The 19,921-nt window shown below is 40.0% G+C and overlaps 1 long non-coding RNA gene across 28 annotated transcripts in view; it reads left to right on the forward strand.

Annotated features, from left to right (window-relative positions):
• Window positions 1-19,921, forward strand: part of LOC129653031 (uncharacterized) — a 438,049-nt gene that overhangs the window by 38,832 nt on the left and 379,296 nt on the right. Inside the window, exons 2-3 of one of the 28 annotated variants that reach the window (XR_008714903.1) lie at window positions 13,369-13,508; window positions 18,162-18,220. The exons of 25 other annotated variants lie outside the window; for them this stretch is intronic. This is a non-coding gene — a long non-coding RNA (uncharacterized LOC129653031). The remainder of the gene's footprint in view (window positions 1-13,368; window positions 13,509-18,161; window positions 18,221-19,921) is intronic. 2 more of the 28 variants (XR_008714921.1, XR_008714931.1) reach the window with 2 other exon arrangements.

Here is a 19,921-nt window from a genome sequence, read left to right on the forward strand (position 1 = left end):
GGATATATAGCAACATATATGCTTCTTTATTAATGCATTAGATAAACTTAACTGGTGACTCTAATATTGCAGCTTCAGGAATGATGAGCATAAGTGTATCTTGGGTATCTGTTAGTAGTTTACAATATCTGTAAGGATTATAAAGAAGATGAAAATACTTAATTTCAATAGGAGACAAGGTCACAATTACTGCTAATACTACTGGGGTTAGTTTATTGCCTACATTCTTAATTGAAGGAAATGAAAAATTTTAGTTAGAAATTAGAGGAAATAATAGTGTATATATTTTTTCAATTCAATTTCATGGATTTCCCTTTATTCTGTTTATAGATTCCAGGTTAAGAATTCCTATTTTAGACTGTGAGCTCCTAATTCAGCTTTGTGTGTATGTGCTCCCCTTTTGTGAAACATCTGTATATATTCCTCTAGGTGGATAGCTTTTTTGTCTGTAATGAGTGGAACATTTTTTTCCCCCCAAGCACTCATGGAAATAACTGAAACATGAAGCAACAGATCCCAGCCACAGTACAGATCATCATTCAGTACTGGTGGTTCTTGGCTTGCTTCTGTCTGGAAAAACTCCTGCTCAGCTCCTCTGCTGTCGTGGTACTCCTTGTTTTCCCCGTCATATCAGCCAAATGCTATGGTGCAGTCTCCTGTGGTTCCACTATGGGAGCTGGATGCTATTTTGGGTTGAATGGGTAGTGATACCCTAATATTTCCTCTAAGAGGACGTGGGTTTTATAGTAGTGGTTGTCCACCTAACCCTCTCTGAGGAAAGGAAAGTAACTTCTTTCTTGACAGTCACGATGATTTTCTGTCATCATTATACTACTATCATCATCTTGATTTATTAGAGGATTTCTTTCTATCTCCCATTGCCCTACCTTCAGCTTCTCTGCCTTCCAGTTGCCTATTATTTCTTGTTTTACAATTGTGTTAAATGAACTGATACTTTGTATGTGTCCAGTACGAGTCTATTATGACAATATTAATTGTGTTGTTTGTCCTGTTAGTAACCCAAATATCTATTACTTACTTGGATCTTTATATCTACATCTGTGATGCTTTTGCTCCAATGCCCCATGTTACAGTTCAACCCTCTGAAAGGAAAAAATTAGAACTGGAAATGACTTACAGACTGGACACTTATATTTGTCTCCTTCCTGCCGCCTTTATTTCATCACGAAATATGGAAATAAAAACAATGTCAAATGTGAAAACGTGGCATAGGGAAAAACTCTTTGAAACATCTGGTGGGTAAAAATAGTAACAATAACAACAGCAAATAAGTTTTACCAGTGACCTGAGCTTTGAAAAGCTAATAGGTATTGCTGAATATTTTTCATCTCATTGATCAAAGCATCTACCTCCAAGAATAACAAAGATGCTTTGAACTCAGAAAATGAATGAAGAGATTCATTCTGACCCACTCCACTCCATTTATTCCATAAACATTTCTGGGGGGATTGTCTGTGTACCAAGAACTGTGGTTAGAGAACTTTTAGCGGACACTGTTGTGAATTAGATCATATACTGGTTTGGAATCACAACAACGCTGAGATACAGCAGAGGTTATTATCCTTCTTGAAGAGATGAGGAAATAGAAGCACAGAAAATGTAAATGACTTGATTGAAGTTGGCCATCTATTTTCTGTCAACAACAGAGCTAGAGTTCTGAGATTCTGAATTTGTATCTAGTTGTCCTTCAGAAACACAGACACAAGTTCGTAAAGTAAAGTAACTTCTGAAGATCACTCTCTTCCCAAACTATTTTTATTCAGTTCTGCTAAAACCAGCTGTTTATTCACTGTGAGTTCATTTCTCCTTAAAAAAGCACCAGCCAAAAGCTCTGATTTGAGGAGCTTGAGTCCAGGCTTACCTTCAGTCATTCTAGACCAGTTGACTGTACTTTTTTTTTTTTAACTCAGGAGAAAATAGAATTCCCTTCAGCATAATTGTCTCTTTCTTCAGGGCATTCCTATGTGACTTTAGTAAGTATTCATTGAGCAGGTGCTATATGTAGAGTTTTGTACTCCTATTCACTCAGATGCCCAGTCCTTGGGACTTTTAGGCTGAAAAGACCTAAGGAGAGAATTACAGAGTTACCAGATATGGTGATCTGAGGTGTTTCTAAGACATAAACTACTACTGAGGTATGGCCTCAAGGGAAGAAAAGTTGACCTATTCTTTCACCTATACTGTGTGAAACTGTATTTTGATCCATTCCAGTAACTATTTGAGCATGAAATGAACTGAACTTTTGTTATGTAGAAATAATTATTTGAATATAAGATAAAGAGATAATTTCTTTTTGCTTTATTTTTCTTCCTTCCCTCTTTGTTCCCTTTTTCTATCTCATTTTATTTTTCCCAAGAAATACTGAGTTTAAAACCAACAAAGGAAGAGAGATATTGTATGAATAAAACATGACGTTTGCTTCAAGGAGATAGATATATGTTCCAGTGTAATGCAATGTGTTTTTCAGTAATGAAGCTATACATAAATAATTCAACCACCTAGCTATTGGGGTTAGCCAGAGGAAGCTTTAGACGTGGGTGAAACCTAAGTAGGGTCTTAGAGAATTGAATAAAAGTCTGACAGATAGATTATTTGTGCTTATAAAGTAAAAACTCAATGTACTCCAAGAAATAAGTGTTAGAAGTCACACAGACTATTTTTCTGGTTACCTTTATTAGTCGTGAGGGAAAAGAAAACTTCGATTGAGAATTAGAAAATATTCGAGAAGCCTGACTCCAACTCATAAAATGTGGCCTTTAAGAAATTGGCCAGTGACTCTGAGGCACTACCCATTTCTACTAGAGCATTTCCTGCTTGTAGGTGATCTGAGGGTTCTGGTGGGAGGTCTTTAGAACTGATGCCTGGCAGATTCTCTCCCCCAAGTATAGTCTTTTCTAGTTCTTATGGGGCCCCCAACAACTCAAAACTGAAATTGTTAGTTAAACCACAGCTTTAACTACTCAGCCCCCCAAGTCTTCAGTCATACTTGTCAATTACCCCTACGCCCACACAGAACCTGCCTTTTTTGTCTGGGTGATGCCAGTAAACCCACCTCTGACTAGGATCAGACCATATAGGAGGCTTAAAGCCCTATGGGATTTTCAGAATGTTTAATAGGGTGTCAAAACATCTATGGGGGACGGTCCCTAGAGACCCTGTGCCAACTGACTTCTACCCACCCTCATACGTCACATATATGGCAGCTTTATTCTGAAGTTCATTGGCAGTAAATTCTTATGAAAAAGTATACAACTTAAAAAGAATTATCAATTAACTCATTTCTGGAGACGTTTCATTTTTAGGAGGAAAAAGCCTACTGACAAAACTAAACTTCCGGGGGATCAATCCAGATTTAGTTCAATTCCCAAGCCTTCTATTCCAACGTGTGTGTTCATTGCATGAGACAATTAATACTCAGACTAATACCCTGAAAAAAATTGACTGTTGGCTGTTTTGTACTTCTGAATGCCAGGAATATTAGAGCAATAAAATTTTAAACAAAGAAAAGTTAATGGTAGATTAACTATAGAATTAACTTGAAAGTTCTCTGTGTGCTTGGGTGAATTGATTTCTTAATGTATGTATTTCTTAATGTATTCTTATTTATTTTTTTTAAAAGAAAGTTTTAGAAGCACTGTTTTTCTGAGACAAAAAGAAAATGTGTTCAAAAAGAAAATGTGTGCACAGAAATGATACTTCATTACATCATATGCATTTAATAGCTTTTATTTCTTTGTACCTGATTGTTTCACGCCTTATTTCCAAATGAACATAAAGAAAATAGGTGCAAAAATAAATGCTTTGGCTCAGCTACAAATTCTATCTGCATTTAAACACAGTTGCAAATCAATCACTTGTGGAACTTCTTTAAAATTACGTTCCTCTCTCCACTATCTGCCATTTTTATTCACCAAGTCTGGGATGATGTCTGAAAATATTGAGAGATGTTTTCAAAGTGATTCTGATGTTTTTCCATTTTGAGAACTACCAGTTTAGATTATTTTGTAGCCCCTGTATTCCCCATTTTACCTCTTCCCAGTTTGCTGCTTAATATTTATTGAGGGGACTTCCCTGGTGATCCAGTGGCTAAGACTCTGCACTCCCAGTGCTTGGGGCCAGGGTTTGATCCCTGGCCAGGGAACTGGATTCTGCATGCTAGGAGTTCACGTGCTGCAACTAAAAGACCCCATGTGCTACAGCTGGGACCTGGCACAGCCAAATAAATGAATAAAAATAAATATTTTTAAAATATATGTATGTATTGACTAACTTTTCTTTGCCCTTGATTATTTCACATCTCCTTATTTCAAAATGAACACAAAGAATTTGGAGGCGATCCCTGGCATACCTAGAACGTCCAGTAGATCCAGCTGGTTCGAATATAGCATAGAGTCCTGTAGAGGAGAGAGAGGTCTGAGGAGGAGAAAGTGGAGAAACTTGAGTACCCAGAGATCCAAGTGGGAGTCGGATAGACTGGCTACCTGATGGGGATGTAGGAGCGGAGTCAGTGTGTGTGGGCCTGCTCACTCGTGTCCAACTCTTTGCGACCCTATTGACTGTAGCCTCTCAGGCTCTTCTGTCCATGGAATTTTTCCAGGCAAAATTACCGGAGTGGGTTGCCATTTCCTCCTCCAGGGGATCTTCCTGACCCAGAGATTGAACCCGAGTCTCATGCATCTTCTGCGTTGGCATGTGGGTTCTTTACCACTGTGCCACCTGGGAAGCCCAGGAGCTGAGTCAAGGGCACTGGTATAAGGCTGAGGAGAGCCAGTTGTTATCTAGCTCTTCCTGTTCACAGGAATGATGCAGAGGATTGTGATTCTTAGGATGGAGCTCTTAATCTTTTGCTTAGTTGGATTCTTGGTTTCAGAGAGGAATTGATCATCTCACTGGGACCTGCTAGAATGGATTCAAGCTATCAAAGGGATTGACAGTCTCCATTCAAATGGTTCCACAGAGCTTTAACTCTCAATGGAATGTTGACTTGCAATCTCTCCATTTTTATCATGTAACTACATACAGCTGAGAACATCACCGTGAACCAGGAAGTAAGCATCTACCATTAGTGGAAAACTGTCCAAAGAAGTGACTTGTAAAGGACAGGACTCGTGAACACAAATATTTTGGTCCTATACCAGCACTCTTCTCTACTTCTAACTTAAGCTTCTGACTTGAGTGCGCTGTCACCCATGGATTTGAAATCTGATGTCCTCTCAGTTTTTTGCTTTCCAACCTTGCAGGAATTTCCCCAGCATCCCAGCACCCCTTGAGTTTCACTCCCCACTTGAGTCGTAGCTTTCCAGGAGTTCTGTTGCTTCCTCTTCTTTCTTCCCCATTTTTACCAACACTGCAGCACAATGACTCTTCCTTGCCTTTTACGAAACCACATAAAGTCATAACAAGCCAATGATAATTCTCCAGCAGGGTATATTAGAGTTTTATTCTTTCTATGTGTCTTGGGAAAGGGTGTACGAAATTTGTCTCAAATTTACTTTATTTCTAATGGAGATATGTGATCACTGTTCATTTTTTTCATTTTTCTTTGTCTTGGTACTACAAAGGTAATTAGTTCCTGAACCTTAGTGACACATTTGATGGATAAGGATGAAGTGAGATGATTTTCAGAAATGGTATTTCTCTCTTAAGAACAAAATGAATTCTCTTCAGAGAAGAACAATTCACATGATTGTGAAACAGAATGTGATTTCTGTCTTAAAACTACTTAAAGTCTTTGGAAGGAATGATGCTAAAGCTGAAACTCCAGTCCTTTGGCCACCTTATGCAAAGAGTTGACTCATTGGAAAAGACTCTGATGCTGGGAGGGATTGGAGGCAGGAGGAGAAGGGGAGGACAGAGGATGAGATGGCTGGATGCCATCACCGACTCGATGGACGTGAGTTTGAGTGAACTCTGGGAGTTGGTGATGGACAGGGAGGCCTGGCGTGCTGCGATTCATGGGGTCGCAAAGAGTCAGACATGACTGAGCGACTGAACTGAAGTGAATTGAAGTGAAGTGACAGTTGCTCAGCTGTGTCTGACTCTTTGTGACCCCACAGACTGTAGCCTGCCAGACTCCTTTGTCCATAGAATTCTCCAGGCAAAAATACTGGAGTGGGTTGCTATTCCCTTCTTCAGGGGAACTTCCCGACCCAGGGATCGAACCTGGTCTCCTGCATTGCAGGCAGATTCTTTACCACCTGAGCTACCAAAGGACCCATAAAACTACTTGAAGCACTAAAATTTCTACTAATCTGGAATAAGACAAAAGTTAATTTTGGTAGATTCACTGTGTATGAAAAGGATGCATTCATCATAAGCAGCATTTTAAAGCAACAAATAGCATTAAGGGTTGTTTCAAATGTAAAACACAACCTCAAAAGACAAAGGAAAATTGAAATTTGCCAAAGTTTACCAGAATGTGTATATATACAAATTTACAGTTTCAATTTTCATGCCATTAGCTATTGAGCCTAGTAGACAAACATATTTAGGTATCATTTTTTATTTTCCTTTTTAAGCTAATAGACTTTATTTTTAGAATAATTAAAGAGGTTTACAGGTAAATGGAGAGTTGCCATACTGCTCCCTCTTCTCACACGCACTCACGTGCAGAATTTCCCTTATTCTTCACATCTTGCTTTGCTGTGGTGGATTTGCTACAACTGGTAAACCCATACTGATATATCACTATTGAAGTGAAGTGAAGTGAAATGAAGTCGCTCAGTCGTGTCTGACTTTTTGCGAGCCCATGGACTGTAGCCTACCGGGCCCTTCCATCCATGGGATTTTCCAGGCAAGAATACTGGAGTGGGTTGCCATTTCCTTCTTCAGGGGAACTTCCTGACCCAGGGATCGAACCCGGGTCTCCCGCAGTGTAGGCAGATGCTTTACTGTCTGAGCCACAAGGGAAGCCTTGTAAACCCATATTGATATATCACTATTAATTAAAGTCAGTAGTTCACGTTAGGGTTCCCTATTTGTGTTGTCCAGTTCTATGGCTTTTGACAAATGCCTAATGTCCTATATCCACCTAATGGTACTGTATTGAATAGTTCTATCATCTTAAAATTTCCCTGTGTTCTGCCTAATCATCCCTTCTTCCTTTTCCCTGAATTCCTGGCAGCTTGGAATTTAGGGAGAATGGACAACACAGTAGGGACTGTGTTTTTACTGTCTCTATAGTTTTGCATTTTTCTCAAATGTCATGTAGTTAGAATGATACAGTACGTAGTCTTTTCAGACTGGCTTCTTTCACTTAGCAGTATGCACTTAAGATCTTTCCATGAGTTAGTAGCTCATTTCCATTTATTTTATGAATGTACCATACCTTAATCTATTCACTTATTGATGGACATCTTGGCTGTTTCTAATATTTGGCACTTATGAGTAAAACTTCTATAAATGTTCATGTGTGGGTTTTTGGGTGGACATAATTTTTCAACTCATTTGAATAAATACCAAGGGGCACATCTCTGGATCATATGGTAAGACTGTTTAGTTTTGCAGGAAATTGCCAAGCTGTATTCCCTTCAGCAATGAATGAGAGTTCTTGTTGCTCCACATCCTAACTGGCATTTGATGTTGGATTTGGATTTTCATCATTCGAATTATTGTGTCATGGTACCTCACTGTTGCTTTGATTTGCGATTTTCTAATGACATGTGATGCTGAACATATTTCCATATACTTATTTGCCATCCATATATCTCCTTTAGTAAAATGTTTGTTTAGAGCTTCTGCCCATTTTCAAATGGAATCCCAAAGTGTTTAGTAATTAATTAATCGAAAAGTTTATTTTCTTTTTGTTGAGTTTTAAGAGTTCTTTATAAATTATGGATATAATTTGCTAGATACTTGCTTTGAAAACATTTTCTTCCCATCTGTGGCTTGTCTATGCAATTTCTTAAGGGATTGTCTTTTTAAAACTAGGTGTGTTACACAAATAAGCAGTTTTCTTGGTTTTCTGGGAGTGCCCAGTTACAATGTTATGAAAGAGGAAGACAGGGAGATTTTATTTTAGTAAGAAAAGTTCTCTTAACTATGATATCGTAAAATGAATTATCACAGGGACTCAGAGGAACATGTAAATGTCAAATTTCATAGAATACACTATAGGGGTAATTGGTGTCCTTTAAGAAGTAAACCCATACTAGCGGGACATGTACGTTCTCGCACAGGCCTGGTGCTCATGACCTTTTATCCTGAAACTTCTGTCTTGCGCTCACTCCATTCTTTTAATTTCCTTCTCTCTTGACTTACTGATCACCCACCATTTATATCTTAGTTTGAACCCCTCATGTTTATTGTCCAATGTGTGGTATTGAATCAAGAGCTTGGGCTTTCTTATCAGGTAGATTGAGCTCAGCTCTCTGATCTGTAAATCACAAGCTATGTGACTTTAGGGAAGTTGTTATCTTCTTATAGCCGGTTTCCTTCTGTGCCTGCCCCACAGTTAGTTGAGAAGATTAACTAGTATGCGTAAAACATTTAGCATTGTGCCTGGCTCTGGGGCTCAGTTAACGTGTGTCTTCTCCCCACCCTTTTTATTTTTGCTGTATATGCTCCCTACCTTTATAGCCTATAACTCTTTTTGACTTCCAGTTTTCCTTGTTTGAGGCTGAATATTTCTCCAAATAACATTGAAAGTGATAACTCCCTTCCTTCCTCCCAAGCAATTCCTCTCTTATAAGTGTCCTGTGGTCAGCCCCACGTGGTCTGTTCTGGTCTCTTGGTAAAGCCCCCAAACAGACATAGTTAACTGAGTCTTGGACCTGCAGCTTCCCTTTCTCCTTTAGCTGTTGCTATTTCTACCCTTTTTAGAGGCACTGAATTCATTTATACTAACAAGTGTTTAGTGATGAACTACTATGTACTTAGCATTGTGATGCAGTTGAGGGGCTCACAAAAAGGAAGAGAATGTCTTTCCTTCAGATTGATGATCTACTTGGAGAGACAAGATATAATGGTAAAACCGACTCCAATATTAGACAGGGTGTGTCTAAAGGTTAGGTACAGTCATGTGAGCTGGTGCTTTTGTAGTATTCACTGGTATGTCACCCAAGTGACCACTACCTAGGTTTGGGCCCTGGACTCTGACCAAGAGAGATACCTGTTGGCTAAAGGAATCCAGAGAAATGAACACAGCCTTGATAGTGAGGGACAATGAAGAGAGGTTTATAGCATGATTGGAGTCAGTAGCTGGGGATCATTGGAGACTATAGAAACCAGCTGCTCTGAGGAGTGGGAAAGAATCTGACTATTAGACACAGGTTCCTAGAATAGGAGAATCTTCACTTTTTATTCTCTCCCACATTGTTCCTACCAATTTACTGTTAGTTTTATGGCTATGGACAAACATCTAGTGAGAACCAAAATTTGCAAGACTTCCATTATGAAATAAAATTACTAAATTTAATGTCAGATTTTGCCTTAAAAAAAATTCAATGCTTATTATTATTATTTTTTTTTAAATAACCAACCTGGGTGCAAAGACTACTTTAGAAATCTTACAGAATGAAAAAAAAGTAAATGCATAAGACAAATGAGACATTGGGAAAAAAAGTGTGGGGGATACTAGATGAATCCAGGAGTGAACTTGGAACGTAACATTTATGCTATAAAGTTCTCTACATTTGTTGGAGTTGGGCCTGTCTAGGAACTAACCAGAAAAGTGAACATGATTGTTTACAAAATTGATAGGATTCCCTAGGTAACAGTTAATCCGTGGTAGGAACGTAAGAGAAAAGTAACCATTTCTGATACTAGGCCATGGAAAGTTTTTTCCCTCAGGGCCTTCATATAAAGATTTAGAATTTAAAAATTTGACTTCAACTTTTGTAAGAATTTCATTGTATGAGGGAAGGAGGAGAATGTTTACTAATCAGAAACCATCATCTTTGATTTCTTTACATCAAAATTATAGGTGCTCTGTGACAACCATACTTAAGGCTGATTAACATTGTTGTATGGCAGAAATCAACACAACATTATAAAGCAACTATCTTCCAATTTAAAAAAAAATTAAAGGGTAAATTAAAAAAAAACTTTGCTTTTATACAAAAAAATTTATAGGCTTTCTTTTCTACTTGAGTATACCCAAGACTTTTCCAAAATTTCCTCATGATCAACAAGGGAAGAGGGGGAGGGATCCTCATGACATTAAGAAATGAAAGATGAGACATCTTGACATTCAATCCCCCATATTATCTCCTCTCCCTTACCTTCTGCTATAGACAATTCCTTGTGGCTCAGCTGGTAAAGAATCTGCCTGCAATGTGGGAGACCTGGGTTCAATCCCTGGGTTGGAAAGATCCCCTGGAGAAGGGAACACAGCCCACTCCAGTATTCTAGCCTGGAGAATTTTCCATGGACTGTACAAAGAGTGGGACACAATTGAGTGACTTTCACTTCACTTCATGGATAATTATTTTCCCCTTAAAATTTGTATGTTGAGGTCCTAATACCCAGCACCTAAGAATGTGACTGCATTTGGAAACAAGGCCTTTAAGGAAGTGACAAAGTTAAAATGATTTCATTAGGGTGGGCCCCAATCTAGTGGGACTGATGTCCTAATAAGAAGAGATTAGAACACACAGAGAGCGGCCCATCCCTGGTATGCACAGAGAGGCAACCATAAGAGAACACAGCAGGAAGGCAGCCAAACCGGCCGAAACCTTGACCTTGGACTCTGAGCCTCTATGACTCTGAAGAAACAAATTTCTGTTGTGAAATCCATCCAGTATGTGATACCCTTTTATGGCATGTGTGTGTAGTCACTTCAGTCATGTCCGACTTTTTGCAATTCCATGAAACATAACCCATCAGGCTCCTCTGTCCGTGGAATTCTCCAGGCTAGAATACTGGGGTGGGTAGCCTTTCCCTTCTCCAGAGGATCTTTCTGACCCAGGGATCAAACCTGTTTCTCTAGCGTCTCCTGCATTAGCAGGCAGGTTCTTTACCACCAGCGCCACCTGGGAAGCCCTAATAAATGGCATACCTTCTAATTGGTCTTATCTGCCACTGCAAGATTCCCTTGGCTCAAATTTACTTTGATCATGTCAGTATTCTTTTGAAAAAACTGGAAGTTTAAACTTCCTATTCTTGTATTTATGATTTTCAAAAATCTGACCCCAATCTGCCTTTCCCCAACTTAATCCACACTACACAAACCTCCTCTAGTAAAACAGCTCCATATCATCTCCCAGGTGTGTTTTGTATTTTATGCATTTGTATCTTTCCTCATTCTATGTGGAATATTGAAATTTCCATCCTTTGAGATCTTACCCATCCCTCAGTATCCATCATCTCAGCTTCCCACTCATCTATAAAGCCTTTGATTATCTTAACTATTAAAAGCATTTTTTCCTCTTCTGAGTTCTTACAACATTTTGTCATTATTTATTCACAAGTCATATTCCTCCTGTTTGAGGGTAAGATCCTGAAAAGTTCAAGTCACATTTTTATGCCTATATGTAAAGTTCCTAGCACAACTTCCAAAGAGAAGGTGATTCATTCATTTATTCATCCGTACATTTCTCTTAGCCATGTGTTATATTAGTCTGTAGAGGATACAACAGAGAACAAAACAAATGTGGTCTTTGCCCCAGGGGACTTACCTCCCATTGGAGATACAGATAAATGAGTAATCAAGTAGGTTAGAGGTTGTTGTTAGTACCTTGATAGAGAATAACGTAATGACTTATTTCAGATAGTGTGCTTTGGGAGGGCCTGCTAAGGAGGTGCCATTGAAGCTAAGACATGTAGGGAAGAAACCAGCCCCAAGAAGCAGGTTAAGCAAGGAATGAATTTTGTGCTCCAACAAACATGCTTAGAGCACAGTAAACAAGAGGGAGTGTGGCTGGAGGTGAGGGCAGAGAGGAGGCGACCCCTAGGTCCTGCAATGCCTTGGGAAGGGGTTTAGGTTTTCTTAGGAAGCCTTCAAAGAATTTTAAGCGGGCAGGTGTCATGGAATGCTTTAAAAATCTCCCTGCTATGCAGAGCATAAATTGTAAGAGTGAAAACGTGGAGACATGTTACGAGACTATTGTGGTATCCAGGTTAGAAGTGGTGGGTTGCAAACTAGGGTGGCAGTGGAGAAAGAAGTAGATGAGGTGTAACATTTTGGAGGTGGCCTTACAGATGGATAGGATGTGGGGAAACTGAAGAAGAAGGATTACTCCAAGATTTCGGTTTCTATTAGCAATGTTTTTCCTTATGGATAGGATGTGGGGAAACTGAAGAAGGATTACTCCAAGATTTCAGTTTCTATTAGCAATGTTTTTCCTTATTTAATTGTAAAATAGGACCTAATCATTAAAAATAGTCTTACACAATATACACATACACACACTATAGGAAAATAAAAGCTCCCAACTTTTTAAAATTATGCTTCCCTAATAGCTCAGTTGGTAAGGAATCCACCTGCAATGCAGGAGACCCCGGTTCGATTGCTGGGTCAGGAAGATCCACTGGAGAAGGGATAGGCTATCTACTCCAGTATTCTTGGGCTTCCCTTATGGCTCAGCTGGTAAAGAATCTGCCTACAATGCAGGAGACCTGGGTTGGGAAGATCCCTTGGAGAAGGGAAAGGCTACCAAATCCAGTATTCTGGCCTGGAGAATTTCATGGACTATCCATGGAGTTGCAAAGAGTCAGACATGACTGAGCAACTTTCACTTTCATTTGTTAAATTCTACTTGTCAAGGACAATAGCTTTAATAGTTGAATATATGCCGGGAGCTGGCCTGAGGAGCTCCACCCGTGGCAAAGGTCATGAGGGAGGAGGCTCGGCATACGCAAAGGTGGGATCGAGCCTCAGGAGTCCCCCTGGAAATTCTCAAGCATCTACCCCCAAAACCAGAGTCTGCCTACTTTCTGCTTTGTGCTCTCACCTACACCTCTGACTTTACGGGTGGCTGTCCCCCACTACCTCGCTCTGAAAAAAGAGTTAGCTTACAGCTCCAGTTAATAATTCCTGGGTGTGACAGTGTTTCAACCTACAAACTCCTTTGGAAATCCTCTAGCCTGCCTGAATAGGTTTTTCTGGCCACATGTGATTGTTCAAAGCCTCCCAACTGTGAGAGGCAGGAGATGTTCTAAACTGTCTAAACACAGATTCCTTTGAGTAGTTAAAAGATTGATTAGAAATTGTATTGGTGAAGGGTTTTTCACTTGTTGGGCCAATGTTTGCTGCTAAGTCTCCATATCCCTTACCTACTGTGTCCTTGGCAGTGTATTGATTGATATAATGGGTGTATAGAAATGTAAGTAGTAGCCTCAACGTTTGTAACCTTGGACCCTTGAGTTAATTCTTTTCTTGATTGAGCCCACCTCACCTTTGCCCTATAGGAATGCAACTTTATCTAATGCTTTTTGGAGACTGGCGCCTGACTTTGGAATAATCACCTTTAGAGAAAAATAAGTTTCTTAAAATGTTAACAGGCCTCCTGGCCAGAAGATGATGTAAATCACCTAAACTTTTGTATATGGTAAGTTTGAAAGCCTGGCTTCGATTAGGATCAGGAACTGCTGTCCTTGCATGACTCTACCCCTTCCCCCATTATCCTCTATGCACAACTTAAGGTATAAAACTACTTTGGAAAATAAAGTACGTCCTTTTTTTCACCGAAATTTGGTCTCCCCATGTCGTTCTTTCTTTCACTTTCTGGCTGAATTTTTCCTCTGAGGCAGGGAAGCTCCTCAAGCCTACTAATTTTGCCTGGGCTTCTAAGATCTGACCAGGGAGGCCTTAGTGTCTCCTCTGCTTCGGGAGAATGGGAGGATGCCTGCGGCCTTCGTAGGTGACGTAAATTCCCTGCTTTGGAATTTTATTCAGCCTCTTTTCTTCACTGAATTTCTTCGCTGAGCTATCCTTATTTCACCACTCTTTATATCCTTAATTAATGTTTAATTAAACAGTTGTTTCCTGATCCTCGCCGACGCCATCCCTGCTTTGAATTCCCTGGATCCACTGGGGCTGGACCCTGGCAAATATATGTTTAACACACACACACACACACACACACACACACACACATATTTTTAATGCTTGTGGGTATATGTGTGTGGTAAAAATGGAAAAAGAATGTCATTTAAAGCAAAAACCAGCTACAGCCACCTCTAACCTCCCTGGCATAGCAGAAGTCTATCTTAGGTAAACAGTATCTTACTTAGAAAAATTACCTTGGAGGCCTTTTTGGTGAGTGTCCTGGGGAGAGAGGGGAAAACAAAGTGAAAGGTGAATTACTCTGAAAAACCAAGTGAAGGAATAGCCTGATCTGTGGGTAGACTGGGAGAGAGTTTCTGAAAATGAAAGATGGAGGGAGAGGGGACACAGATGGAGGGGCTATCCAGTAGGGGGTTGAGGAAGTCCTTGGTATGTAGTGGATGTGATCAAGGAACTTTGGAACAGGAGTGACTCTTATTTCTACATGGTTCTCAGCTTTGCTGGACTTCCTCCTAAATTTTCATTAAACTTCTGTTACACATGACAGTTTCTAGTGGTAATTTAGCTTAAAGCTAAATAAAAATAGAAAATTGGTATTTAGCATGAGCAAGGCAGTCTTGGCAGTCTTGTGACTGATTGCCACAGGTAGTGAGAGTCAGGTATTGAGATTAAGGAGAATCAGGCTGCAGAGTAGACAGGAAATAGATATGATTTCTTATCTCTGTTCTATGGATGAAAAATTCCCTCAGTTTGAATTTAGGGACTTAGGTACTTGTGCCATTTTATTTGAGTAGTTAAAAAATATTTTATCCCTAAGGGTGGGCAGCAGAATTTGATTGTGTGTGTGTGTGTGTGTGTGTGTGTGTGTAACATATGAACTGTGTTCAGCATAGATCCAGGTATCTGGCTATAGTTCTTTCATTATTTAAAATGCATCAGCATCCCTGGCAAGGTATAACAAAACCAGTAGTGGGCAAGAAATCTTTGCATTTTCAGGGTCTTGGATGGCCCCATAAATAAGAGTTGGCAGCATTGTTAGGTGACTTTTAAATTTAGGTTTTTCACCTATAAGTTGAAGTTTTTCAACTTCAGCATTTAATTATTCTGTATTTGAAAGGTCACTAGAAACCAAGAGGTTTTTTTTTTTAAATAGTGTTGAAACTGGAAAAAAAAGTTTAATCAATTTCCATTCAAACCAAGCTCCTTCTTGCATTTTTTTTCCCTTTGGGGAGGTTATGGGGTAGATAGAGGTTGTGGAGAACAAGGCGGTTATTGTTTTTGTGAAACTTTTTGGTTTTGACTCTGACCTTTATCTTATAATAGAAGGTAGGGTGTTCTGTATTAAATGGAAGAAACCTGTGGTGAGGGAACAAAGAAACCGTAATAGGGGAAGCTTAGATATGACCTAACATAGAGCCCATATTGTCTAGGGAGAATCATTTAGTAGCAGTAGATAAGTTCTAAGTAGGACAATGGGGTGACCTGTAGCTGAATTCCAAAGATCAGTAGTTCAAGGACATTTCATAGGCTTCAGAAATCTATTTGTCTTGCCAGTATTGATCAATACCACCCTCTTTCCCCCTAGCTATATTCATAGGTCTTCTTTTTTAATTTTTTTTAATTAGCTTATTTATTTTAATTGGAGGCTAATTACTTTACAATATTGTGGGTTTTGCCATGCATTCACATGAGTCAGCTCTTCTTAATTCTCATTATGTTTAGGAAAACATTGGCATATTCAGATGCCTTCAGAAAAACAAACAAAACCTTCCGGGTTACTCAAATCCACCCACAGCCACATCCTTCCAAACATGCTTATTTCCATAAGACCTATATCTTTAGAAGATGGGAGGAAGGAAGAGATGTGAAAGGTTTTAGATCCAGTTCACCCTTTAGTATTTCCCAGATTTATAATATGCATAAATGATAAAAGTGAGGTTTTATTCTTGGTTCTGTTGTTGATCTTGGGAAATTTCTAAAGAACCTAGGTGTTTTTTGTAACAAAGAACCCCAGGGCATTGTCAGGACTGAACTACTTTAAATCTTTTGCATGTTATTAACTTAATAAATGATTTCGCTTTCAACTTTTGTTGTTCTAGGTTATATACTTGCTTGCTAATCACAAGAAAGTGATTATTTCAGCTTTTTTTTTTTGCTTTTTTTTCATGAGATTCTTATTTTGTTTGCAGTTAGATTTATCACTTTCTAGGGTACTCCACAGAAAGCATAGTTACCTTGGGACACCAAATGTTTCATGAAAGTAATGATCTGGCAACTTGTTAGAAGGGAAAACCAAATAACCAAATGAACAGTCTGTTTTTCCCTTTCCTTTAGACTCAATCAAAAGAATCCACAGTAAGGCTTCAGAAGGTGCTACCCCTAATCCCAGCTGGGGAATTCCTTGGTTCTTTCCAACAATTATGGTTTACCAAGAACTGTCCTTACTTTGTGCTGTAATCTACAGCATCTATAACACCATGCTTGCTCGAGAAGTTGCCTGCTTTTTGGCGTGAATGCCTACCATGTTTAGGCAAGAGCAACACAGAAGCAGAGAACTCTTTTAGGACAAAGATAGTGTCTTATTCATCTGTTCATCCCTAGGGCTTAGAACAATGCCTGGGACAATGTAAAGTGTTAAGTGTTAATCGCTCAGTCATGTCCAACTCTGCGACCTCATGGACTATAGCCCACCAGGCTCCTCTATCCATTGAATTCTGTAGGCAAGAATACAGAAGTGATTAGCCATTCCCTTCTCCAGGGGATCTTCCCAACCCAGGGATTGAAGCTAGGTCTCCTGCTTTGTAGGCAGATTCTTTACCATTGAGCCAACAGGGAAGCCCAAAGGGACACTATTTACCAAGGGTGTTGAGGAAGATCACTTTGGGATTGATCTCAAAATGGTGCAGCACTCTGCATCCTGGCCGCATGTTGGGAAACATGTTCCTGGTTCTTTGGTAAAGAACTCTGTGAATTAAAATACCAGGCCTTCTTTGGGGATTGACTCTGAGCTGCTGGGATAATAAATTGTTAATAACAGGAATTCAGAAGTAGAAGTCACAGTGAAGAGATTTTCAGCTGCCAATGGCTGGTCTCTTAGCTCTGGTGGGAGCAAGGACCCACTGCCAAGTGGTCAATGTGTTCTGAGCAGAGTAACGATCATAAGCATAGAGGCTGCAGTGAAAGAGGTTGGCATCTATTCAGCGGAACAGGAAACCCTGGGATACCAGGGAAAGGTAAGAGTTGGGAGTTTGGAGACCATACCAACAAAGTTCAGGGATTGAGGAGGTCAAAGACACTCAAATTGCTGTCCATCATGGGCAGATGAGGGCCTGGGGTAGAACAGGGTAGTCACAATACTCATAGATCCATTGAGTCAAACAGTTGATTTGATGAACAGACAGAGATGGCAGATGGCTTTCTTAACAAGTCCATGATTCCATCGTTTTAGTGAGAGCAGATGATTTGTGAGTTCCCAAGAGAAAATTGTGCTGTTGAGCAGAGATGCCATTTTCCCATGAGGGAGGGGTGTTTGAGCAAGTGTGTTCTCTATATGAAAGGCTTCTGGAGATTAGATCAGATGTGCAGTTGGGGTTTGCGTAGGGGCAGCCCACAGGTGAGAGGCACCTCATTAAGTCTGTGTCTGAGTGGGCTGAGCAAGTGGGGAGGTTGCGAGGAGCCCCACAGACTTCAGAACGTTGTCAGTTCCAGTCCCGTGTGAGTGGTTGGCTGGCTGCACACCTGCTGCTGTGTCTCTAGTGCAGCTCCACGTGTACACTTTGAAAGTGTTCTCACATGTAGATCCTGTTTATGTAAGAAGTTAGATCAAACACCCCCACAGTGCTTTAAGTACACACTAGACGGGTATCCTCTTACCCCTGCCGTGACTCAATACACAGAGCAGAAATGCTGCTCTGTTCTCTAGACTCTGAATTTCAAAAGTAGAATCACTTGAGAATCACAGAAAACCATCCCTCTCTCAGTAAGTGCTGTCCTGGCCAGCTAACCTCCCTGGCTTGCCCTGCTGCAGGGCTGGGGGTTATTGATTAAAGGAAAAAAAAAAACAAAACAATTTTTTAAAAGATTTTTTTTAATGGACTATTTTTAAAATCTTTATTTAATTAGTTACAATATTGCTTCCATTGTTTATGTTCTGATTTTTGTTTGTTTGTTTGTTTGTTTTGTTTTTGGCTACCAGGCGTGTGGGCTCTTAACCTCTGTGACCAGGAATCGAACTTGCACCCCCTGCATTGAAAGGTGAAGTCTTAACCATTGGACCTCCGGGGAAATCCCAGAAAAACCAAAATTAATATAAATGAATCACTTACTTTTTCATGTTCACTTTCTTCCATTCTGAAGCTCTTCTTCCTCTCTTTAGTATTTTCCTATCATCTTTCTCTTCAGTTAATTGGAATGAATTGCTCAACAAACTTGTTATTCAAACATGAGACATCTATTTGCTCTTTAACTATTTGTTTGAACTGCTACACATTTTCTCAGCAAGGAAGCCAAAATTTCTCTTGAGGTTCTCCTACTTCAATTGCCTAGAAACTTCAGGGTTAACGCTATGTAAAAATAGAGAGAACGGGGGGTCTGGTCAGTTCCTTGCTTACTACCACTGGGGACTGTGAAGACCAGTCTTGCACCTCTCTCCAGCAGGGCTTGTCCACAGCAGCAGTGGTGCCCTTGGTGGCCCTGACACCTCCATTTTATGCAGCGGTTCTTCATCTGTACTTGGCCTCTGTTGGCTTTCATATGGCTCTAGCAGAAGGTTCTTTTGGTTCACACACACAGACAGCTAGGGGCAGAAACTGACCAACACTGAGAGGTTTAGTTGGGTTCTAATAACTACAGTGAGAGAAAGTGAAGTCACTCAGTTGTGTCTGACTCTTTGCGACCCCATGGACTGTAGCCTACCAGGCTCCTCCTCCATCCATGGAATTTTCCAGGCAAGAGTACTGGAGTGGGTTGCTATTTCCTTCTCCAACTACAGTGAAAAGAGAGTCAATATTCTCCACCATCACCCAAATGATAGCACTCTTTTAAAGCCACAGAAAATTCAACATCTCTTTAATACTTTTCTCCTATGAAAAGAGTGCTTCATTGTGGTGGACAGAATATAATCATTCATAAAACCACTTTCCTCCCGTTCACATAGGAAGACTTCATTTTCCAGCCTTCCTTGCTTCAAGGTGCAAACTGTGATGAGAAACACACAGAGAATATGGGCCCACATGCTCTATTGTCCCCAGGTTTTTCCATAAAACCTTTCCACATGCCCTTTGCTTTATCTGCATGGCTGAAAGTAAAGAATTCCAAGATGGTAAAGCCATGAGAAGGGAATAGCCTGATCCCCGAGTCACTGCCTAGAGGAAAGTCACCTATTAATAGGAAAGTAGTCAGTCTGCACGATCTCTTGGGAGCATGAGAAATATGTCTTTATTTTGTGAAGTCTTGAGATTTAGGGGTCTAATTGTTATCATAGAAGAGTCTATCCTTCTTTAACCAGTACACTTATTACTCGAGGCAATTTGTCACATCCCTAACCCAGACAATGTCATCCAGCTTATTTTTGCATAAGCAAGAGGAACCTTTTATATTTACCCACAGTGAACAGAAAGGTTTGCTTCAGACTGACTTGCTTACTGACTCCTAGACTTTAAAGGGGTTGACATTTCTAGGACTACACCTACATCAGTCAGCTTGGCTCAATTATACTATGATAAAAAATGACCTCCAAATCCAAGTGGCTCCTATCAACAAAGGTTTATTTCTTGCTCAATTTACATTTCCATCACTGGTCAGTTGAGGCTCTTGCTCCCTATCTTCATTGTGAGACCCAGAATGATGATGCAGCCTCTATCTGGGGCGTTGCTAGGCTCATGGAAGAAGTAAGTGGTCCCCAGTGAACTTCATGCTAGCTCTTAAACTTCTGCTTGTAAGTGGCAAGCATAACTT

Source organism: Bubalus kerabau, chromosome 5 (assembly GCF_029407905.1).
Source record: "Bubalus kerabau isolate K-KA32 ecotype Philippines breed swamp buffalo chromosome 5, PCC_UOA_SB_1v2, whole genome shotgun sequence".
Lineage (NCBI taxonomy): Eukaryota > Metazoa > Chordata > Mammalia > Artiodactyla > Bovidae > Bubalus > Bubalus kerabau.